The sequence below is a fragment of the Rhineura floridana genome, chromosome 8, assembly GCF_030035675.1.
Source record: "Rhineura floridana isolate rRhiFlo1 chromosome 8, rRhiFlo1.hap2, whole genome shotgun sequence".
NCBI lineage: Eukaryota > Metazoa > Chordata > Lepidosauria > Squamata > Rhineuridae > Rhineura > Rhineura floridana.
In genome coordinates this window covers 112696200-112721850 of record NC_084487.1, presented here as the reverse complement: position 1 = coordinate 112721850, position 25651 = coordinate 112696200, and the positions used below count along the sequence as shown (strand labels likewise).

General features: G+C 41.6%; 1 protein-coding gene across 7 annotated transcripts in view; it reads right to left on the bottom strand.

Annotated features, from left to right (window-relative positions):
- The window catches only part of PHTF2 (putative homeodomain transcription factor 2), a 130874-nt gene that overhangs the window by 79972 nt on the left and 25251 nt on the right, over positions 1-25651 (bottom strand). The gene's annotated exons all lie outside the window — the stretch shown is intronic.

Genomic DNA, 25651 nt, shown 5'->3' with positions numbered 1-25651 from the left:
AGGCACATGTTAGCAATTTTTCCAAGCTACACAGGAAGTGGATTGGACTGTGAAATACCAACCCAAATTATGCTTGCCTTTTGACAAATTTGCAGGGCAGTACAATATCTCAGAGAGGTGGTCAGGTCTCCTGCTTCCCTGGTGCATTCACTATAGCTGCCCAATTCCCTTCTTTTTAAAGTGTGATAGAAATATCTGTGGGCTATAGGTACGTTCTTAAACCACAAGGTTTTTTGCCTATTAGCGAACACCATACTTACGTTTTTCAACAATAACTAAGTATAGAAGAGCTCTTCTGATGGCATGTTTTAACATTTTACCTTCAAAGACGTTAGATGGCAAATTTGCTAAAGTTATTTTTAAGGATAGCTGTTGTCCATGTAATCAATTGGAACCTGAAATAGTTTACCATGTGTGTTTTTTTTACTGTAGATTTTATCAAGGGGCGAGACAACTTATAATCTACTCCCTTAGAATGCAGTTTCCCAGTCAATCCCTACAGACCCTTCTGAGTATTTTCCTTGGGGGCTCCAACAAATCCTTTACTGAATAGGTAGCAATAGTTTATCTGTCAGACATTCAATGACTGCTAGCTCTTAAATCCTGACCTCTGCTTTTTTGATTTTGTGACTATGTATTTATATCATTTGTATTTTCTTTAATGGTTGGCTGACCGCAATAAAATGTTGTTGCAGCCCAAGGATGTGAACAGGGCACTTGTGGCAGCGACACCAACTACTTGCCCTCTTGATCCCTGCCCATCATGGTTGGTAAAAGTAGGAGGTTTTTACTGGATGTGTTTAGAGAGTGACCAATGCCTCACTATGGAAGGGAGTTATGCCCACTACCTTGAAAGAGGTGGTGGTGCAATTCCTTTTGAAGAGGTCCTTCCTGGATCTAGAGGTTTTAAAAAACTACCACCCAGTCTCTAATATTCCCTTCTTGGGCAAGGTGATTGATAGGGTGGTGGCCAGCCAGCTGCAGGCATGTCTGGAGGAAGCAGAGTATCTAGATCCATTCTAGTGTGGCTTCCAGCCCAGTTTTGGCACAGAAACAACCTTGGTGGCCCTGGCTGACAACCTTATTGGGAGAGAGACAGGGCCATGAGACCCTATTGGGTCTCCTTGATCTCTCAGCAGCTTTTGACATCATTGTCCATGGAGCCCTTCTGGAGTGACAGAAGTAGGTGGGAATGAGAGGTACTGTATTCCAGTAGTTCCACTTCTACTGCAGGGCTGCTACCAGAATATAGTAATAGGAGGTTGTTGCTTGGCTCCATGGCTTTGGGGCTGTGGGGTCCCACAAGGGTCCATTCTGTTTCCTATGATGTTTTTAACATCTATATGAAACTTACTTCCAGGAAGGATTGCTTCGCTTGTGCCTGCCTCTGAGACGAGCTCTCGTCTCAGAGGAAGCTTTTTCAGTTTTAAAACCAGTCAAAAGGTTTTTTTTGACTAGTAAAAACTTTCTCCCAGGCAAGGGAGAAACGAAGAGATCATCCACAAGCTTCGTTGTATTTGTTGGGGGACTTGAATTCATTAGGATTGCCTATGAACGAAGGACCAGCCAGCAACATTGGATGGAGCCAAGGAATTTCAAGCAAGCTCAAACTGATGAAGCGAGACGTTTTTCTTTTCTTCAAAGAAAAACAGATTCTAACAGGCAAGCATTCTTCTTTCTATCCTTATCATTTGGCTTAAATTGTTGCAGTAAAGAGATTTGTTAAAAGAATCAGCAGTAAAGAATCCCTGGGGGAGTTATAACTTTTCTCTTTTATACACGGAATTAAGGCGGAAGGAAATCGAAATAGCTTATCTTTGTTTTTATTGCAAAAAGCTGGCCTGGAATTGAGAATTATAAAGATACAAATGGATGAGAGATATCTAATCTGAGGAGAAAAATTTTGATTTATATGAACTTTTGAGTATTATATGTCTGGGACTATTTTTTCTGGTCTATTTCATTTTGACGAATCTGCTTGTTCTTTATGCCACTAACTATTTGGATGCTGTAAACTAAATTTGTTTTGCATTCTTGGACACATAAGAGATAAGGCAGTTTGTGCTGTCTACATTATGATGTCATCAGGTTTGGAATATTAACTCCTTTGTGGCTGGAAAAAGAAATAAATTGCTCTTTGCTTGGGAATAGTGCTATATTGGAAATTGAAGGGTTTTTTTCTTCTTGGTTTTAAAAATGACAATTAAGAAAGTGGCTGAGACCCTGGAAGTAAATATGTTTCAGAAAATAATGGATGAAATTGAGATAACGAAACAAGAACTTAGACATGGCAAACAAGAGATGAAAATTGAATTTGGCAAAATGAAGCAGGAGCTGAAAGAAATAGGGGATTTTATGAGAGAGGAGGTTGATGAGATCAGAGATATAACTAGACAAGCAATAGGTCGACCCGCAAGGTCGTTGGTAGTCCTATCAGCCAACTCGCAGATCTCCAGTTGCTGTTATTAAATGCCAGATCGGTATATAATAAAACCTCCCTCGTCCACGATTTGATTGTGGATGAGGCAGCCGATCTGGCATGTATAACTGAGACCTGGGTGGGTGAGCAGGGAGGAGTTGGTCTCTCTCAGCTCTGCCCACCGGGGTACTTGGTTCAGCATCATGGTAGATCTGAGGGTCGGGGAGGTGGGGTTGCTGTCATCTATAAGAGTTCCATCTCACTCACCAAGCACCATGTTCATTCAGTTACTGGCCTGGAGTGTTTGCACCTTGTGTTGGGCCAGAGGGACAGGCTGGGAATCCTTTTGGTGTACCGCCCACCTTGCTGCCCAATGGCTTCCCTAACTGAGCTGGCGGAAGTGGTCTCGGATATATTGTTGAGGTCCCCCAGACTAATAGTACTGGGGGATTTCAACATTCATGCCGAGACCACTTTGTCTGGCGCGGCTCAGGACTTCATGGCTTCCATGACAGCCATGGGGCTGTCTCAATATGTTAGTGGTCCAACACATGTATCGGGGCACACTCTAGACCTTGTTTTTGCTACTGAGCATGGGGAAAGTGATCTGGATGTGGGGAGTTTTACAACACTCCCTTTGTCATGGACAGACCACTGCTTGCTGAAGTTTAGACTTTCAGTAACCTCTTCCCTCTGCAAGGGTGGGGGACTTATTAAAATGGTCCGCCCCCGGAGTCTAATGGATCCTGAAGGTTTTCAAAGGGCTCTGGGGGATTTTCCGTCTGATAGGACTGGCGCTCCTGCTGAAGCCCTGGTCGCTCTGTGGAATACGGAGATGACCCGGGCTGTAAACACGATCGCTCCTGCACGCCCTCTCCTGTGTAGAGCTCATACAGCTCCATGGTATACTCCGGAGCTGAGAGCGATGAAGCAAGATAGGAGGAGGCTTGAGCGGAAATGGAGACGAACTCCCGACGGATACAATTATGCGCTGGTTAGTGCTTCGACTAAGCTCTATGTAGGAGCAGTGAAGGCAGCTAAAAAACATCATTTTGCTGCCACTATTAAATCATCTCTTTGTCGCCCAGCGGAGCTCTTTCGAGTTGTCCGGGGGCTTCTCCATTCAAACCCTCCGGACACGGTGGAATCATCGGAGGCCCGCTGTAATCAGTTTGCCGATCACTTCCAGAATAAGATCTCATGTATCCGCCAGGACCTAGACTCTCAAGTTATAGCAGTAGATCCTAGTGAGATATCCGGAGCACAGTCTTGTCCTGTTTTGTTGGATGAGCTTCAGTTGGTTCAACTCGAGGACGTGGACAAGGTGCTTGGACAGGTACGTGCAACCACTTCGGTACTGGATCCTTGCCCCTCCTGGCTGATAAAAACTAGTAGGAATGGAACAGGTAGCTGGGCCAAGGAAGTGATAAATGCCTCTTTACAAGAGGGAGTGGTCCCGGGCTGTCTGAAAGAGGCAGTGGTGAGACCACTCCTGAAAAAGCCTTCCTTGGACCCAGACAATTTTAACAGCTACAGGCCAGTGGCGAATGTTCCATTCCTGGGCAAGGTCTTGGAACGGGTGGTTGCTGGCCAGCTCCAGGCGCTATTGGATGAAACTGATTATCTAGATCCATTTCAATCGGGTTTTAGGCCCGGTTTTGGCACTGAGACAGCCTTGGTCGCCCTGTACAATGACCTATGTCGGGAAAGAGACAGAGGGAGTGTAACTCTGTTGATTCTCCTTGATCTCTCAGCGGCTTTTGATACCATCGACCATGGTATCCTTCTGGAGAGGCTCGCGGAGTTGGGAGTTGGAGGCACTGCTTGGCAGTGGTTCCGCTCCTACTTGGCGGGTCGTCTACAGAAGGTAGTGCTTGGGGAACATTGCTCGACACCGCGGGCTCTCCAATATGGGGTCCCGCAAGGGTCAGTTTTGTCCCCCCTGCTTTTTAATATCTACATGAAGCCGTTGGGAGAGGTCATCAGGAGTTTTGGAGTGCGTTGTCATCAGTATGCTGATGACACGCAGCTCTACTTCTCCTTTTCATCTTCTTCAGGTGAGGCTGTCGATTTGCTGAACCGTTGCCTGGCCTCGACAATGGACTGGATGAGAGTTAACAAACTGAAGCTCAATCCAGACAAGACTGAGATGCTGTTGGTGGACGGGTTCTCTGATCGGATGGTGGATATATACCCTGTCCTGGACGGGGTTACACTCCCCCTAAAGGACCGGGTTCGTAGTCTGGGAGTCTTTTTAGACTCTTCCCTCTCACTTGAGGCTCAAGTAGCCTCGGTGGTTAGGAATGCGTTTTACCAACTTCGGTTGGTAGCCCAGCTACGTCCCTATTTGAGTAAAGAGGACCTTACATCAGTGGTACATGCTCTGGTAACCTCACGTTTGGATTACTGTAATGCGCTTTACGTAGGGCTACCTTTGAAGACAGTTCGGAAGCTACAACTAGTGCAAAATGCGGCGGCCAGATTGCTGACAAGGACCAAGCGGTCCGAGCATATAACACCTGTTCTGGCCAGCTTGCACTGGTTGCCAATATGTTTCCGGGCTAGATTCAAAGTGTTGGTATTAACCTATAAAGCCTTATACGGTGCGGGACCACGATACCTTGCAGAACGCCTCTTCTGATATGAACCGGCCCGTGCACTACGTTCTGCTACGAAGGCCTTCCTCCGGGTTCCAACTCACAGGGAGGCCCGGAGGGTGATGACAAGATCTAGGGCCTTCTCAGTGGTGGCCCCCGAACTATGGAACAGTCTCCCTGAGGAAGTACGCCTGGCGCCGACTCTGCTCTCCTTCCGGCGCCAGGTCAAAACCTTCCTATTCTCTGAAGCATTTTAAGTTACACTGATTTAATTTTAAAAATGTTTATTGTGTTGGATTGTTGCTTGTATTTTAGTATTGTTTTGTTATTTATTGTATTTTTATGCTGTTTTATGTTCACCGCCCAGAGAGCTATTGCTAGTCGGGCGGTATATAAATTTAATAAATAATAATAAAAATAAATAATAATAATAAAAATTAAAGGGAAGATGCAAGTCCTGGAGATTGGAACAGATATATCAAATGTGGAACTGGAAAAAGATTTGGAGTTTATGGACCTTAGAGATAAAGATTACTGTTTGGAATTCAGCATTGTCCCTGAAGAAATTGATGAAGATATCAGAGATAAAGCTATCAATGTTTCAAAAAAATTTCTGGACTGGAATGATGTGATGGAACTTGAAATAGAGAAAATTTATAGAATTAATTCCAGATATGTGACAATGGAAAAACTCTCAAGAGATGTGCTAGTGCATTTTGTAAAAAAGAGGAACAGAGATATGACTTTACAACAACATTTCAGTAACACATTCAGAACTGATGGCAAGGAAATATTTGTGAGGAAGGAAATTCCCATCAGACTTTTATTATATGACTATGACAGCAAGATTATTATGGATGCAAGGATGAAAGATGGAAGATGGAATTAACACTGATAATGGAAGAATGGCTATTGAAATTACTGGACCTAGCAGACTTGATGAGATGGATTAACTGACATGTTTATTTGGAGAAAAATCGATGGATATATTTCTCAAGGACTGGAAACCTCTCTTTGACTTTTTGCGGAAAGAATAAAGTGATGTTAATGAGATTTGATGATTAATTAAGATAACTACTGGAGGAAAGTGATTTTGTAATATATTAAGAGACAGGTTTGTTATATATTATAGACCTATAACTGATCTGCGACAAATCGGAAGTCAACATTTTATTTTATTGTATTAGTTATTAATTTGTTTTTGTTTTGTTTTGTTTTTTGAAACTTTGAATAAAAAAAAATAATGAGAAAAAAAAACATCTATATGAAACTGTTGGGACTTGTCATCCAGGGATTTGGAGCATGGTGTCATCAGTATGCTGATAACATACAGCTCTGTCTCTCCATCCCTTCTGAATCAAGAGAGGCTATGAAGGTGTTGGACAGGTGCCTGGAGGCAGTGATGGGCTGGATGGGGGCCAAAAAACAGACTCTGAACCCTGATATGATAGAAGTGCTGTGGGTGGATGGTTTCTGTGTCTGGGAATTAGGTGTATGACCTGTTCTGGGAGGCGTTGTACTGTCCCTGAAGGAACAGGTTCTGGATTCCAACTTGTCACTAGAGTCCCAAGTGGCTTCTTTGGCTAGGAGTGCTTATGCCCAGTTGAGGCTGGTTTGCCAGCTACAGCTGTTCCTGGACTGGGATAGTCTGGCCTCAGTTGTCCATGCTCTGCTGACATCCCATCTGGACTACTGTAACACACTGTATGTGGGTCTGCCCTTGAAGATGGTCCAGAGGCTGCAGCTAGTAAAGAATGCAGCTGCTAGGCTGGTAAATGGGACAGCTCAAGAGCTTTAAATGTATGGTGTGGATGTGTTCAAAGAGAGCCAACAGCAGGTGTGTCTTATCCAGTTTTATAGGAAGCTAGTGTATGCTTTTTAAGATGGGCCATAAAATCTACTGAAACCAATGGTCAATTCAAAAATACAGCCTTAGAAACTGCCTTCTGCATTTTCCTCACTAACCACATAAGTAAACAACTCAGAGAGAGAAATCCCAAATCTGTATCACTGGATCTCCCTGGTCCAGCATGATAGGGAGACTTCGGGTTTTGTTCACTTCAATTCACAGCAAAGAAAAAATGACAGGAAGGAGCAAGCCCAAGGCTTATGTCTGATCTCCCCCAAGTACTATTCCAGTATAAATGGTCTTTGTGTCATCATAAATTGCATAGTCTGTCATCCCTGATATGACTAACTATAAACCAGATAAAGGGAAAGAGAAAGAACACAAATATGGAGAGTGTTAATCTGTTTCCAAATAGCCCTGAACAATCCAATGAGGTTCAGTTCTCATTTGAATATATAATCATCTCAGCTTCATGGTTACAGAGAAAAAGATAGAGAACACAACAGCAGCAAAAAACATACAGAGCAGAGCTAAAAACAGTCTTCTGTCAGCATGATTAGGTATATTTTTTAGGCTCAGCTCCAGGATTTTGTGAGCCTTGTGTATGAGACAACCTTAGACCATTTGGCCCTGCCTCTTTTTGCTTGACTTCAGTATCGAGGGTGACTGCACGAACTCCACTGCTCAGTGATATGAAACATTAAACAGGGTCAGGAATGCAGGTGGCAGCAAACTATAAAGCACCTGGTACACTGTAGGAGACTCTTTTTGTGGGGAAAGTTATAGAAGGATAGTTTATTGCAAACCTATTGTCTGAATTAAAACGTATAGCTTGCAAAGAGATTGATCTTTTTTGTTAGAAAGGTTGAAAAGAATCCGTGGTTCAAGCAAGAACTGACAAGTGATGTGAAAAGGTTATATTTTACAGAGAGGCTAGGAGTATTGTACAACCTCATTTGGTATGGTACAATGTAAAGACTTCATACATTGATGAAAATCATCAGCAATACAGTACATTTTACTGCAGCTGGAAGTTAAAGATTTTAGATTAAACTGGAAGTTTTAGGAAGTCTGATGGGGAAAAAAACAGTAGAGGGGCAGTGAACCAGGGAGGTAAACTGAGGGCAGGGGAAAGGTTCATCTGAGAACTCATTTTGCTACTTTAACAAACCCTCTTTCCACATGACTGAGACAGTTCAGTCTTTAAACATGGTCTACCTGTGTAGCATGTAGTTGGGTCCTTAAAAAATGTAAAAATGGGTACTGCTACATAGTTTGGAAGATTACAAAAAACTTTCATCATAGGCCATTTCCCTGCACTAAACCATCTAAAAATTTCCCTACAGTAAGGAAAGACACTCTCTGCAGGCTGCACTCCTTACCCACACTTCAGTTTGATTCCAAAACTCAAGATTCAAGACTAACTAGAAAAATTACGGGAGTTGCACCACTCTGGACCTGCATTTTAATCAGCTATGAAGGGGCATACACAATCCTATTTCAAATTATCAAATTATCCTTGGACAATTTGAATTCTGGCAAGAGTGACACAGGGGTTTTTTTGTGTGTGGGGGGGAACAAGATAAGTGAGGAGGCTTGCTGGCACTGAAGGTACAGGGAAGACTTTATTATGAACCTAACCGGAAGCCTCCTAACTGGGCCATTAAAAATCAAAATCAAAAGTACATTCACATGTTTCAGTACTTATGTGATAATTGACAACCTGGATGAGTAAATCCTCTACAATGGTTCAGTCATCACACCACTGCCCTTGACCATAACAGGAAATTAACTACGATAAGCTACAAGTTGTTCTTTGAAAAGAATGTTTGAATCTACAATACATGCTTTGTCAATACAGTGCATGAATGTGGATTAACGGGAATAGGTTTATTCAATCAAACAGCTTTAGCGCTTATACACTAGGAATTGTTTTTTCAATATACATCTGACTTGCTTTAATTTGCATGCTACTGTGTGATTTGACCATGAATAACATAGCCTTGCATTTGAGGAAGTCAATCTTAAAATCATACGGGAAGTCAGAAACTTTACCAATTTTTTTATTTTTCTATTCAAGACACAATTTACCATTACCTGCTGAGAATGAGCCAATTGTAGGGGCTGATTAGAGGCATTTCGAGATCTCCTTACAATAGTTAACATCACACTACAGAGAGGGGGGAAATGAAGAGTTCTTCCTATCCATTAGTTACTGCCAAATTTGGAAACTAACAGCACAGACCAAACCCAAAATCCTCCAGAATGAAGGAGTTTGCATTCAGCAGATCTTGGGCTTTCCCAAGGGGACTAAGCATCAGCTGGCATAAGTCCTCCACCCCAGCTGAGCTGGCAATACACTGTCATTAGCCCCTTCCCCCAGCTCAGCCAGAGCTCAGCCAACAGAACTTAGGTCAGTGTAAGCCCTGCAATCTTAAATCCCCCCAAAAATGGGGCATGGGGGGGCATAGTAGGACAGGGCAAGGAGAGACATCTATTCCAAAACCTGTTCGGCTCTATCATGTGACCTAGGACCCAATCCTCAAAACTTAGACCCACACCACCTGCTGGCTCAGCTGGCAGTAGCCACTCCCAGAGGCTCCTAAACAGAGTTTACAATAGGGGTAACTTACGCCGTCATGAGTTGCACCAGCTTAGGTTACACTGGCTTCCTATAGTTAGAATTAGCGATCACCTTGTCAAAACTTATCTTAAATTTTATCTATTTCTCACATTATCCAATTGATGTAAGAGTATATCTACCCCAAGTAATACAATGGCATATTCAATAGCTCACACAATAACTCATGAACACGTCTTTAATTTTTTTTAACAGTACTGGTATACCACTTAATCACAGTCTCTAAGTGATTTACATAAAATATACATTAAAATACTAAAAAAGTCGTATGTTTAAAAACAACTTGACCTTAAAAGTTTCAAAAGGCAAGGCCAGTTTTTACAATATATATAAAAGTACAATTGCATATTAAAATACATATTAAATTGTCTGGGTAGGCTTGCCATAACAAAACAATTTTTAGCAGGTGCTGAAAACAATACAGTGAATGGGCCTGACTAATATCAATGGGTTATATCAAAGGATCAATACTGGGTGGCATTTGTAGAAGTGCCAGTTTTGCAGATAAAAGTGGTTGAGTGGGCAGATATGGATTAAGGTGATCCTTCAAATTAACTGGTCCCAAATAACACCACCTTGAATTTGGCCCAATAATAAATCAACAGCCAGTGCAGATTTCTGAACATGGGTTTAATATGCTGACAGGGTCTCACTCCTGTCAACAACCATGCTGCAGCATTCTATACCAACTGCAGTTTCCAGACCAAGTGCAAGGGAAGCCTCATAGAGTGCACTGCGCAACCCAAGAAGTCACCAATGCCTAGACTACTGTGGTTAAATTATCTCAATCCAGGAACAGCCACAGCTGTCATACCAGCCAAAGCTGGTAAAAGGTGCATCTAGCTATCAAGGCTATCTGGGCCTTCAGCAACAAAACTAGATACAAAAGCACCCCCAGACAGTGAACCTGCTCCTGTAGAGTGCAACTCCATCCACGGCAAGCAAATGACCAATTTATTGGACACAGGAACACCTCACTTATAGGCCTTTCACCTTGGGGGGATTCAGGCTCAGCTTATTTTCTCTCATCCAGTCCACCACTGCATTCAGGAACTGGTCCAGGACCTATACAGCCTTGACCAATTCAGATATTATTGTTATCAAGAAACGCTGCTAAGCATCCCCAGCCTACTTATGGCATCTTGCCTCAAATCTCTTAATAATCACTCCCAGCAGTTTCATATAGATATTAAATAGCATTGGGGATAAAAAAAAGTGCCCTGCAACACCCCATAGCACAACTACCAAAGGGGCATAAAACAGTCTCCTAATGCTACTCTCTGGATTTGGCCATGTAGGTAGGACTGGAACCACTGTAACACAGTGTTCCTAATTCCCATCCCACATAGCCAGTCCAGGATGATATCATGGTCAATGATATCAAAACCTGCAGAGAGACCGAGAAGCAGTAGCAAGGTCACACGCTCCTTGTCCCACTCTCAGTAAAGGTTATCCATCAGGGTGACCAAGACCAGCTCGATTCTGTGGCCAGACCTGAGCCCAAACTGGAAAGGGTCTGGATAATCCATGTGACTCAAAAATGCTTGTAGCTGTCCTGTCATGACCCTCTCTGAGGGTTATTTGTGACTGCCAGGGAATTAGTGCAAGGATCTAAGACTGGTTTCTTTAGGAATGGCTGTACCACCACCTCTTTCAGGGTGACAGAGATCACCCCCTCATGCAATGAAGCACTCAGCACAATCTGGACCCAACTAGTAAAACCCCCTCTACCAGATTTAATAAGCAAAGAGGGATGGGGTCAAGATGACAAATAGACAGGTGAACAGCCACAAGCACCATGTCTAGATCATCAGGCTGCATAAGCTAAAATTGATCCCACAACACATCACAGACAGTGGCATTGGGTACTTTGATATGAATGGCAGCAACTGCAGAGTCAAGATCATTCTGAAAGTCGAGCAACTTTATCCTCAAAATCTGCAGCCAGTTGGTCACATCAGGTCCTTAAATGCTTCAGGGGTCCTTCCTCAACTGTTAGAATCAGCAGTCTCCACAGCATGTGAAAGGGCTTCATTGGCTGCTTACTTGAGGACGCAATGCAGGCTGTAAATGTGCCATCTTTGCTGTCTGTACTACCACATGGTAGGCACAATTATGTACACTAATCAGTCAGCTTCAGAGACAGACTTTCATCACTTGTGCTCTAGTCTTCATCTGACTTGTCCGTAGCTCCCCAGAATACAGAGCAGCCACTTGGACTCCCCAGTGCTAGAGAGGATAATCAGCTGTCCATTTCATCTCATGGTTCCATAAGGAGACCTGGGCTTCAACAGAATTGTCAGCTTTTGCTGTTGAAAAACCTCTAAAGCATTCATGAACCCATCTGGTTCCATCGAAGGGTGGTCTTGAAGGGTGGGCCATCTAATCATGCCTACCATCATTGCATACAATAGGTAAGATTATTTTTTACACGTTTTAGTTTGGGTCATCTTACTCTGCGTAAGAGTAGAATGTAGAAAAGAAGCAGCCATGACAGACACTTTAAGACTGCATTTCACTATAGCAGACAGAAGTTTGGATCCAAAGGTGTTTAGTACAAGCTGAAAGGCAATTCCCTTGTACAAGGCAGCTCTGCCAAATTCTTCTGATTTCCCCATTCTGTAGTAGCCCCCTGGCCCCATTCTACAGGGTCCCTTGACCAATAGGAGCTACTATTGGGGTACAGGAGGAGCCAGCAAAGTCCCCTTGCATAAGTTGTGCTTGCTCTTTTCTGGCTCCAACCCTTTACACATATACAGTCTGAAGGAAGGAAAAACTGAAGAGTGCTTCCATGTGTAAAGCAAGTAACTGTTACAGTTAGAAAGCCTTTTCTTTCAAATCTCTGGCCTAAAAGATAGCATATGTCCAGTTGTTTATTAAGAAATGAGCTCCACTACAGACTGTCCGCATCTGTTGTGATCAGGCCTGCAAGAACCCTGGCAATGTAGAATGCAGCAGCCTCAGACTGTTCAAGTTCTCAAGGCTCATCTACATTATAGTCATCAATTTATTTATTTATTTATTATTTTATTTTATTTATATTCCACCCTTCCTCTCAGCAGGAGCCCAGGGCAGCAAACAAAAGCACTAAAAACACTTTAAAACATCATAAAAACAGACTTTAAACAATTTTAAAACAAAACATCTTTAAAAAAAGGTTAAAAACATATTATTTAAAATAAGGTTTAAAACATATTAAATAGCAATTCCAACGCAGACGCAGACATTTTCATACCCTAACATCACAGAATCAATCACCTTAACACATATGTAAATGACTATTATGTTAATATTTCAGTTTCCCCAGCTTAACAAAAACTGAACTAATTCTAAGATGCTCCTGAGCCTGTTAGTAAATCTATATTGACCAGAACCATAACTGCAATCAACAGCAGAAACTAACATGAAATCAAAACAAGAAAATTAAATGGTTTGGCTTCCTGATTTGAAGGAGAAATAATTTAAATCAACATAATTCTGAAACATGATATATGATTTGGATAAACATACAGGCTACTTTTTGACATCAATCTAAAGTTTAGCTGCTAAACCATTTAATGTGATGGGAATGAACTGTAACAAGTCTTGGGCTTGCATGCTCTGCATTCACCTCTCCTGCCCTGACCACAAGAAGTTTGGATGCTTTTGCTTCTGTTTGTTCATGATCACAATTTGTTCTTCCTAAACCTAAATTTCTTATGCATTCCACTGTGTTAACTATGGTTCGCTTTATGCAAGCCAACTTCAAACCATGGTTTAGATTGGCATCCAACTGGACCTGTGTGGCTGAATTTAAAGGACAAGTATAAACTGGTTTCACAGATGACTATTAAAAAGCTGACAGGTGCTCTGTAAATCTGTTTATTTACCAAATTCATGATTCATCCCCTAAAGAATCCCACTGATTGACCATTTATGCCATGCAGGCAAAACACTAATGAACCAGATTAAAAGGATTTGTTTCTAGAACAACCAACTAGCTGCTGGTAACAGAGGAAAACAGCTAAATTCTGGTAACGTCTACCTTCAGACCTTTGCTGCCCTGGGCTCCAGCTGGGAGGAACAGCAGGATATAAATCAAATAAATAAATAAATAAATAAAAACCTTTGAAGAGAATTTTGCATCTCTGAGGTCTGAAAGCTTTTAAAAGAATGAGAGAAAGGCTATAAATTGCAAACAAAGGCAGAATATCACTTTAGCTTTACTGCTCAAATTAGATCACAATAGGAAAGAACTCTGAAAATTGCATCTTCAGTCCAACAACCTGAGCAAAAATCTGAGGGTCAAAAGATCCATTAAACATGTGACCATGGCCAAATACTCTCCTCCTGAAGAATAACCCTGGCAACAGCCATTGTGGGGTATAAAGTTAAACTATAGTCTAGTGCTGGGATGCTTCTTTGCCCTCCCCCCCTTCATCAGGTGGCAATTACTTTTTTTCTCCCTTGAAAAGTATATAGAGCTAAAAGACATTGGAAGGATGGCTCTGTTACTTCCTCTTTCAGCTCTATGTGCTTTACAAGGGGCAGATTGCCATCTGAGCAGCTGAACAGAAAGGAGAATGAGAGGGAAGGTTGGAAAGGAAGGCGAGTAGGAGGGAAAGGGGAATGAACTAGGATGGGAGGACAGACTTCAAGCTTAGGGGATCAACTTCTTTTCTTAGAACCCTAAATTCCACCAGCTGGAGCCCAGTACAAAATAGTTTGTTATAAGGGGTGGGTATGCATTTAAAAATTAAGAAGGGCACCTCTGAGTGCTTCTCTGGCCTTCCTCCACATTCTTATTTTCCTGTCTTTCCTTGAAGTCTTTAATCCTTGATAAATTTTGAAGAAAAACAGCCCAACTACTCAAATTCTGCGAAACTACAAATATAACAAATAGTTGTGCAAATTAATTATGATAATCAGCTGTGAAATGTGGGGAATGTAGTCACAGAATGTTTGAGTTGCTTAAAAAAGCTATCTGCCTGCTAATATCATAACTGACTCCCAATTCTTCAGGTCCAATATACAATCTGCAAGGACTCGTTTAGAACTGTTATACTATTCTGATCATTCTCATAGCATGGGTTACATTTCTGCCTAATATCTGAGTCAAAAGAAGCTGTGTGTGATCAGGACCGTTGTCTGGGCGCAGCAGTGGACTACACTGGGGCCAATAACTTGAACTTGAACCTTGGAAAGTTGGAGGTACTGTGGGTTGGTGGTTCACATTTCTGGGAGATTGGCCAGTTGCCTGTTCTGTATGGGGCTGTACTCCCTCTGAAAGAACAGATTCGGAATTTGGTGGTGTTCTTGAATCCATCTTTGTCATTGGAACTTGAGGTAGCCTCATAGGTAGGAGTGCCTTTTACCAACTACAGCGAGTACATCCACTACAGCCATTCTTGCACAGGAACAGTCTGGCCACAGTGATTCATGCACTGGTAACCTCAAGACTTTATTTACTGCAATGTGGGCTGTGTGGGGCTACCCTTAGGCCTGGTCTGGAGGCTCCAGCTGGTACAAAGGCTACAGCTAGACTTTTGATGGGGAGAGACTACCATCAGCACATTGACTCCAGAGCTCAAAAGCTTGCAGTGGTTGCCCATACACTACCATGCCAGGTTCAAGATGCCTATATTAATTTACCAGGCCTTTAATAACTTGGGTCCATAATGCCTCAAGGATGGCCTGATGTCTTGTATCACTGTCTGATCAAGGAAACCCCAGTTAGCGATCCCCCATGGCTCAGCTGCTCATATCCACCAGTAGCTATGTGTTCAGTATTGCTGGCCCAATTTTATGGAACTCCCTTCCAGTTGAGGTCAGAGAGGATCCTCCTTATTGAATTTCTGGCGCTTACTGAAAACCTTTTCATTCCAGAAGGCATTTCAATTTAAGTCTGATTTAATAGTATTAACCGATTTCTATTTCCTCTGTATTGCATGGTTTGTATACCACTTAGAGACAATTGTAACTAAGCAGTATGTAAGTTGTGTAAAGAAAGAAAGAAAAATTACCAAACATTACAGAATGTCACCCACACAAATACTATGCAGCCAAATTAAGCACCTCTTCCTGAGGACTTAACTTGCAGATGACAAAAACCAAAAAAGGAAGTGTAGTGTGGTGCAAGGACCACTGACTTAAACATTCTATCAGTTGATTAGTTCTTTCCAGTGACTTCCCTCTAGAAAGAAAAATGTGTACTTTTTCCAAGATTAAACTTGAGCTTAGTGAAAGACACCACTATTCACTTTAAGCATAGGCTGCGATAGTATCAACATGTAGTCCAATACTCACTAAACCTGGTGTTTCTAATAGAAACAATAAATATTTCAGAAGACATTTATAATTCATGTCCAAAAGAACACCCACCTCCCAAAATGATAATCCCAAGTATAAATATTGTTTTAATCAACCTGACAATATTATAAGAACTTTATTTAAAGCATTTTAAGATTTCTTTTAACATTAAAGCAAGGTTTAACTGAAAGTATTAATTCTGCAATCTATATTTAGCATCTTAACTGGGAAAGAAACTTTATGCAATTCCAGGTGAAGTGACAATAGATAAACTACTGGATTAACTTCCAACAAAACCTACAGTTTAAGGAATGAATATCACTGTATAAAATGCATTACAACTGTATAGAAGTTTTAATTGTTTCAATACACTTAACTTTGGAGTGGCTATTATAAAAGTAAAGTTCAAATCACTTGTATGTAGAGCACTGTTTTTATTTTTAGCATATCCTTTAAAACTACTACTGCTTTTATAAATTCCAATATCTTTTAGTAAATCACAAAGCAATCTCACTCAAGTTTTAGTTGAACCATCAAAAGGCATGAAACATGGAAAAGTAGTAACAGCATCAGCCATATCTGTTGTAGCTGCTTGTTGTTTGTTCTGATGCAGGAATACGGGCCGGTTCTAAATGGCGGCCAGGTGGGGCACTGGCCGAGAGTCCCTGCGCTCCCCTTTCGCAATGCAGGACAGGAGCTTCAGAGCCGCCCGCCATTCCCCCGCTTCACCTACCTTTCTCAGTGCTGTTTTTTGTGGCTGCGTGCACTATGCGCACAGGTTTGCCATCAATCAAGATGGCGGCCGAGGTTTCCCTAAGGGGCTGAAGCCTCTGCTGCCATCTTGGTTGATGGCAGCAATGCACACATGTAGCACGCATGTGTGCCATCAACCAAGTTGACGGCAGAGGCTTCAGCCCCTTAGGGAAACCTCGGCCGCCATCTTGATCGATGGCAAAGCTGCACACACAGTGCGCGCAGCCAAAAATACAGCACAGAGGAAGGTAAGTGGAGTGGGGGAATGGCGGGCGGCTTGGGATCTCCCACCCTGCGATTCATGGTACCAATCCTGCCACAAATCACAGAAGGGGCGTGCCAGGGCCCGGGGCAGGCTGATGGGGCCGGCCCTGGCACGAATGTTTTATATATAGGAGCAATCCATGCAATAGTGTATTTCAATGAGGAAATGAGTTACAATTTTATAAAACTAATCCTTTAAAGCCATAGAGCTGTCCAGAGAAGTGAGCTGAAGTGCTCACATAATGGGGCTTTCTTGGGGCTTTCCCACTACAGTTCCCTGCACCCCCAAAAGCCATTCTTGAGGGTCAAGGGACTCTCTAAAACAGGATGGGGGGCTGCTACAGGATGAGGACATTGGACAAATTGGCAGGGCTGCTTTGCACAAGCCCCTTTCAGCTCACACAAGATACTGTGTAACCCAAGCCTGAATAAATGAAAATCCTAAGGAAGCCTGACTCATACTGGGTGTATCCACAATGCAAGCATGCAAGTTTTTACCTACCATCTGCTCACCTTAAGTAATGCAGAATGACCTGAACACTGAATCAACCTTATGTAATACTTGAAGGTAACAAACAAATTGCTCAGTTCTAAAACATGTTCTTTAAAAATATGTCTTTGTACCTGCTTTCTAAAAACCAATAGCAGAATAGACTGTATCAAGTAGGTTGAATGAACAAACAAGAGGACACAATGACTAAATTCATACATTTCCGACAGTGGTGTGCAAGGCACTTGTGGGCTAACTTTGGATGTCTCTCCAATAACATTTGAAAGAAGCAGATCACATGAGTGGGGATAGCAACATAGCTTTGCCAGCTCCACCTACAAGATCTACTATCTTCAAACAATTCTGGAGCATCATGGAATCAGCCCGAATGAAAGGACACATTGGATTATTTTGTTTATAAAGTCGTAGGTAGTGGTGAGTACCCCAACATGGAGAAATATGCTCTTTAGTATATAATCAGGACAAAGAGACTGACTGATCTGTGAATTAAGTAATCCAAGGTTCACATCTCACCTCTGTAACGAACAAAATAGACGGTCTAAGGCAAGTCACTCTCTCTCAGTTGTGTAAGTTCTTAATGACCCTTCCTCCTCTTCAGTGTTTACCTTGATTACACCAAGCAGAAGTGTGGTGCACTAACACCACTCCAGAAAAGACAAATAAAAAATTGCTCTGTTCCTTCCATACAAAATGCAATGTTAATTATCACTTTTGGTGCACCACAGAGCAATTGTTTACCTTTTGCTAACCTTTTGTGTGTCTGTGATCTATTCCAACCTAAAAAATGTAAATGCTATGGCAACATTCTTTTGTTTTGACCTGTCCCCCTCATGACTAAGGGGGAAAGCATGTGTTTTCAAATAAACTGTCATCACTACCTCAAATAGTTTTCGTCTTAACTATGGCAAGATTTGAAAACTCACAAGGATAAACCTTTATAACCAGGAAGCATACTGAAATGTTCACTATGTTACATTTTAAAACAAGGACATTCCTAATTGTACCATGTTCTACAGCTATGGTTGACAACAGTCACTTTTATTGCTTTGTTTGTCGAACCTGCTAGTCTACCCTTGAGCTATAATGTTCATGAAGATAAATGATAAATATGTCCATCTGTTCCCATCCTTGTAGCACATTTCTATTGTTAAGGATATAAATGGCTACTAGTCATCATGACTCTCTATGATACCAGTTGCTGGGGAGCAACAGCAGGTGAGGACTACTGCTGTCATGTCCTGCTTCTGGTCTTCCCAGAGGCACCTGGTTGGTCACTGTGGGAAACAGTATGCTAGATTAGATAGGCCTTTGATGTGATCCAGCAGGGCTCTTATATTCAAAGCCATAGATAGATAAGATAGATAAAATAGATTAGATTAGATAGATTAGATAGATTAGATAGATTAGATAGATTAGATAGATTAGATAGATTAGATAGATTAGATAGATTAGATAGATTAGATAGATTAGATAGATTAGATAGATTAGATAGATTAGATAGATTAGATAGATTAGATAGATAGCTCTCTCTCGCTCTCATACATGCACACAGACAGTATACATTTATTTGTTCACACAGCTAACAGAAGTATTACCACCGTGAAATAATCTTGCTCCAGACTCATATTAGTGGTTTCAGTTACCCCCTCCGAAAAGATAAAGCAAAAGCTTAGCCTGTATATGAATAATCAATTATTTTTCTTCCACATACAAAAGTGTCTACATTTAAGCTGAAAAGATATATCTCACCCTCAAGTTCAACTATATAGAGAACATGTTTCTAAATAAATAAAGTGGCTCTCACTCATGAAATATTAATAGATATACAGAATATTTTATATATAACCAAACCATAATGAAGATTAAGCAATTCAAATCTTTAAAAACAAATTATGGCATTTCAGCTTTATCATTTTATTAAACAAATTCAATAAAATTAGAAACGACAGTAACAACATAATCTTTTGAAAGCTACAAGTGTATGGATGTATACTGATATAAAATTTTATGTGATTACTGTATATGGATCAAAACAGAATAAAAGTATGCTTGGTATCATTATACAGCCACAAGAGTGGCTGTATACTATAGCCAGCGGGGATTTTTCACATTCCTCAATGTTAAATTGAAAATACCCCCCATGCCATTCTGATGCTTCCCATAAACTCATTTCAGAACAAAACCTTAAACAACTTATAGTCCTGAACTCAGAAACACTTGCTTAACAACCCTCTCAATTTTCATGGCAATAAACAAAACAGTCAGAAAGAATCAAGAGTTCAAAGTCTAAGAGAGAGGGGAAAAAACCCAGAGCCCTTTTGGACTTTTTTCTGATGGAGTTCTCATAATCTGTTTGAAATTCATTAAAAATCAGCCATGTTCACAGAGTACCTATAATCCTGTTACTGACTTTGCCCCATACTCTGACCTTCTGCAGTTTAACAGTTAAAAAAATGCCTGTCTGATTTTTAATTAATTTAAGAAATTTTGCATTGAACTGAATGATAATGTCAGGCATGCTCAGCAAGAACCAAATGTCAGTGTTCTAAAAGCCAGACTCCCAGCTGCTGGGCTTCCCTAAACAGAGGTCCACACCCACACCAGACTTTGATTTCACTGGAGACAGTCATGGCTTCCCTCAGAGAATCCCAGGAAGTGTAGTTTGTGAAGGGTGCTGAGAGGGGACTCCTATTCCACTGACAGAGCTCCAGCGGCCAGAGTGGTTTAAAAGTCACCTGCTCTGACTGAAGCTCTGTGAGGGGAACAGGGCATCTCCTAGCACCTCTCAGCACCCTTCACTAACTATACTTCCCAGGATTCTTTGAGAGAAGCCATGACTGTCCAAAGTGAAATAAAGGTCTGGTGTGGATGTGGCCAGGGACAGCTTTGGTTTAAATTTGAGTGGTAGGCTACGTGTGCCTGCTGTGGAATAAACAGGTGGGGGAAATGCTGAAAAGCAATGATACTGTTCACAATGTTTTCCTTTTGGAAAGGAAAGGGGCTTCCCCTCTGTTCAGAGCCCACTCACCAAATCTCCTCCCCTCCACTTTATCCTATCCTCCCTGCCCTTCCCCAGGTCAGTGTTGGACTACGACCTGGGAGACCAGGGTTCAAATCCACACACAGCCATGAAGCTCACTGGATGACCTTGGGCCAGTCACTGCCTCTCAGTCTCAGAGGAACGCAATGGTAAACTACCTCTGAATACTGTTTACCATGAAAACCCTATTCATAGGGTCGCCATAAGTCGGGATCGACTTGAAGGCAGTCCATTTTGATTTTCCAACATGCACAGAAATAAATCCCACTGAACTCAACAAGTATGCAACTGATCAAACCCACCCTCCATTCTCCCTCCTATCCCCTACCTCTTGCCCCTTCCATCCCCTCCCCCTCCAATCCCCTCCCCCTCCCCTTGCCTTTGCCTTCCCCCTGGTCACTTTAGCAATCTTAAGCATGATTGCACGGGAGTAAATACCACTGAACTCAATAAGCATGCAAATGATCAAACCTGCCCTTCCCTGCCCCTTCCTTTGCCCCTCCCCTCCAATCCCCTCCTCTCCTCTCCCCTCCCCCTCCTCCCCCATGGTCAGTTTTACCTATCCTAACCATGATTACATAGGAGTAAATCCCATTGAATAATAAGTATGCAAATGATCAGACCTGCCTTTCCCCTCCTTCCTCCTCTCACTTCCTGCTCCCCTCCCCTCTTCCTCCTTCCCTGCCCACTCCAGCTGTCCCTACCTCCCCCCCAGTCAGTTTCACCTATCCTAAGCATGACTGCATGGGAGTAAATCCCACTGAACTCAATAAACATGCAAATGATCAAGCCTCTCCTCCTCCCCTCCCTTCCTGCCCCCTCCCCCTCCTGCCCTCCAACCCTCCGACCTTCCTCCCCTCCCTCCCTCCTGTTCCCATCCCCTGTGGTCACTTTTACCTATCCTAAGCATGATTGCAGGGGAGTAAATCCCATTGAACTCAGTAAGCATGCAAATGATCAAGTCATTCTCAGCAAGCTTGCAGAGGATCCCATTTCTTACCTCCCAGACTAAAAAGCAGAGAAATTCACTAATAGGCAAAAAACCTTGCGGTTTAAGAATGTACCTATAGCCAAGAGGTATTTTTATCAAACTTTAAAAAGCAGGGAAATTGGGCAGCTATAGTGAATGCACCAGGGGAGCAGGAGACCTGACCTCCTCTCTGAGATATTGGACTGCTCTACAAATTTGTCAAAATGCAAACACAATTTGGGTTGGTCTTTCACAGTCCAATGCACTTCCTCTGTAGCTTGGAAGAATTTGGTAACATGTGCCGCTGAGCATATGGGGAGTGGTGGCAACACCTGCAATCTGCCCAAATAATAGAAACAAGACACGTGCTACTTGTCTTAGCAAGGAGGAAGCAACATTATTAAAACAGTTGACATAGTTCTGATAGTCACTTTAAATATGTCTGGTTTACTTTGCAATTTTAGTGAAGTTTCCTACAGGAAATCTTCATTTATTTTTTTTGCTTCTATTTCTGTGAATATGTAAAGTACAGCAACACTTTCCAAAACTTACACTAAAAAAGCTCCAAAAAGAATTCTGGAATAATGGCACTGACTATTCTGCAGAATAGTCTCCAGTGGACATCAGGAGTGTCCCAGTTTGCACAATATAGAACAGTGGGAGCTGAAATATATTTTTATTTATTTTATTTTATTTATTATTTATATCCCGCCCTTCCTCCCAGCAAGAAATATATTCTAGCAAAATTCTAGGTGTGCCCTATGTTTTTAATTGACCATGCCCACCTTGCCTTAAATGAAGTGGTTTAAACATAGCAGGCTGAAAACATGCATCTTGGGCAGGCTAAGGTTTTTTCCAACATCTAGAGTCATTCCTGAAGTAGCAACATATTGTAATCAGTCTGATTTTACATCAAAATGCAGTTTCAGATTCAACTGTTAATGCACCCAAAACAGAAATAGAACATAACCTCCAAGTTGAAACACAAAAGGCTGTCTTCACCATTATATGATACTAACCAATAAAAAGGCTTTGAAATTAATGAAAATATATTTGAAACAGATTTCTAGGATGAATAATGAGAAAAATATAATTTTCTAGGTTAGATTCTCTGTAGAAACAGTAGTAACACAGGAAAGAAGCAAAGTAAGAAGAACACCAACAAACATAGAAAAATGTAATTCTCCATCTTTGGAGATGGCAAGTATTGCCACCACTCCCCATATGCTCAGAGGCACATGTTATCAAATTCTACCAAGCTACACAGGAAGTGGATTGGACTGTGAAAGACCAACCCAAATTGTGTTTGCAGTTTGACAAATCTGTAGGACAGTACAACAGAGAGGAGGTCAGGGCTCCTGCTCCTCTGGTGCATTCAATATAGCTGCCCAACTTCCCTGCTTTTTAAAATTTGATAGAAATATCTATGGGCTATAGGTACATTCTTAAACCACAAGGTCTTTTGCCTGTTAGTGAATATATACTAAGAGTGTACTCATTCTCTAAGCCTGGAACCTTAATAGTACCATTCATACACAGGAGAGAACTCAGGGAAGCCCCAAGGTTTCCATAAGTACAAAAACTATTTATGGAAAAACCCTAAGGGAGAAAACCCAAAACAGTCCAATGAGGACTAAGCATGCTCAGTGGCCACAGCTTGTTCACTAACTTGGAGGGGGTGAGGAGGGAAGGAAGAGACAGAATATAGGATGGGGACTGGGGTATAATGAAAGAAGGCTGGTTGGAATCCTGAACAGGAGCACTCCACACTACAAAATTCTGTTGCAGGTCCACCTTGTAAGTAACAAATAGCTAATTATGTTTAAAACTGCACAGTAAGAAAGTCTTGAACTTGTGCATTCCCAAGTTATGAGAACATCTTGATAAATCCAAGACCGACATTTCTTCCAGCTATGCCCACTCTGTCTGGAATCGAAGACCCTCTGAAGAAAGCTTTCCAGCACTTTTTTCTTTAGGTTCACATGTGAAAAACTTGGTCCAAGCCTGCATTCTATTAACTTATAACTTTTTATTTCAATGAAATGTTGCCAGTTCTCCCAATGGAGGGCTGTAGAAAGTGCTTTTTAATTTGTTCATAAATGATCTAGAGTTAGCAGTGAGGAGGCCAAATTTGCTGATGATACTAAATAGTTCAGGGCTATCAAAACAAAAAGGGATTGCAAAGAGCTCCAAAAGGACCTCTCTAAACTGAGTGAATGGCAAATGCAATTCAATGTAAGCAAGTGTGAAGTTATGCACACTGGGGCAAAAAAATCTTAATTTCACAAATACACTCATTGGGTCTGAACTAGATGTGACTGACCAGAAACGAGACCTTGGGGTTACTGTGGATAGCTCAATGATGATGTCGACCCAGTGTACAACAGCTGTGAAAAAGGCAAAGTCTACCTTAGGGATCATTAGGAAAGGTGTTGAAAATAAAACTGCTTATATCATCACACCGTTGTATAAATCTATGGTGCAGCCACATTTGGAATACTGTGTACAGTTCAAAAACAATATCCTTTATGTAGAGTTCGAAAAGGTTCAGAAAAGGGCAACCCAAATGATCAAGGGGATGGAGTGACTCCCTATGAGGAAAGGTTGCAGCATTTAGGGCTTTTTAGTTTAAAGATAAGGTGAGTAAGAGGTGACATGACAGAACTGTATAAAATTATGCAAGGCATGGAGAGAGTGAATAGAGAAAAGCTTTTCTCCCTCTCTCATAACACTAGCACTCATGGACATCTAGTAATTATTATTATTTTATTATTATTTATTACATTTGTATACCGCCCCATGGCTGAAGCTCTCTGGGCAGTTTACAACAATTAAAAACATTAAAAACAAATACACAAATATACAAATTTAAAAACACTTTTAAAAAAACCCAACAATTTAAAAACACATGCTAAAATACCATTAACTATACTGGTTGGGGCTGATGGGAGCTATAGTTCAAAACAACTGGAGGGCACCCGGTTGGGGAGGGCCGATTTAGAGGTCACTTCTATTAACTGCTGTTAACAATTAAGTTAGATAGTAGCACTTGCTTGTTGTTAGTGACCACAGCATCAACATACCCAAGAAGCCATCTTAGTGGAGATAATGGTATCTTACATGTGGTAATTCTTTTGATAATCCATGGGTCCTCCATGGATATAATTTAAGAGTGCTTGAATATTTAATTTATTTATTAGCTTACACTTATATCCCACTTTTCTTCAGTCTTGGAAACCCTTAATAACGTACTTCTTCATACAGGACATAGTTAAACTATGACATTTGCTTCCACAAGAGGCAGTGACGGCCACCAACTTGGACAGATCCAAAAGACGATTAGACAAATTCATGGGGGAAAAGGCTATCAATGGCTACTAGCCATGATGGCTATGCTCTGCCTCCACAGATGGGCGCAGAATGCTTCCAAATACCAGTTGCTGGAAACTGCAAGAGAGTACAGTGCTCTTTGCACTCAAGTCCTGCTTGAGGGTTTCCCATGGGCAACTCGTTGACCACTGTGAGAATGCTGGACTAGATGGGACATTGGCCTAATCCAGCAGGCTCTTCTTGTGTATGTTCTTTTACATTCCATAGCTAAAAAGATACACTCTTAAATGCCTTAAGAGTTCTAGGGACTTGTGAAGCAAAGTCATGGCTGAATGTCTCCTTCCACTTTTTTCTTCCATAGTTCAATTACCTTAGTCTGATTCTACAAAGCACTGAACTGAGGAACTGTGATAAAGCAGCTGGCTGAATTATCACTTTTGTAACTTGCTTTAAAGAAGCACAAGACCATATGAAGCATGCATAAACCTTCACCTTTAAGAGTATCACAAACTAAGATAGTTACCCAATTCTGTACTGAAACTTTTGTCTGGCAGTGGTATACATTTTATGTTATCTGCATGTCCACCGATACTTTCAAATTAATAAAAAGCAGTATGTTAAGTCACACCCTATATAACTATATTCAAAATTCTTTAGTATGTATTACTGCTGGATCAGGGCACAGGAATCTGGGCATGCAGATGATGAGAACTGCAATGTTCACCTAGTTCCCCAGGAACCTGATGCAGGACTTTAGTTGTTAGATACACTTTCTTCCAATTTCTGCTGAAAAGAGCAACAGCACTTACTAGTGGCAATAGCAACAACTGGGAGTGGGGGAGGAACAGTAGAGGAAGAGAAATGGGCAGCTGCCCCTGCAATAGTGTGCTTGAAAGGACAATATATACTGATACCAGGCTTTCAATCGGCCATTTGACTGATCATCTTGGCAAGTAAACATATAAAGACAACTTCAAATACACTAATCC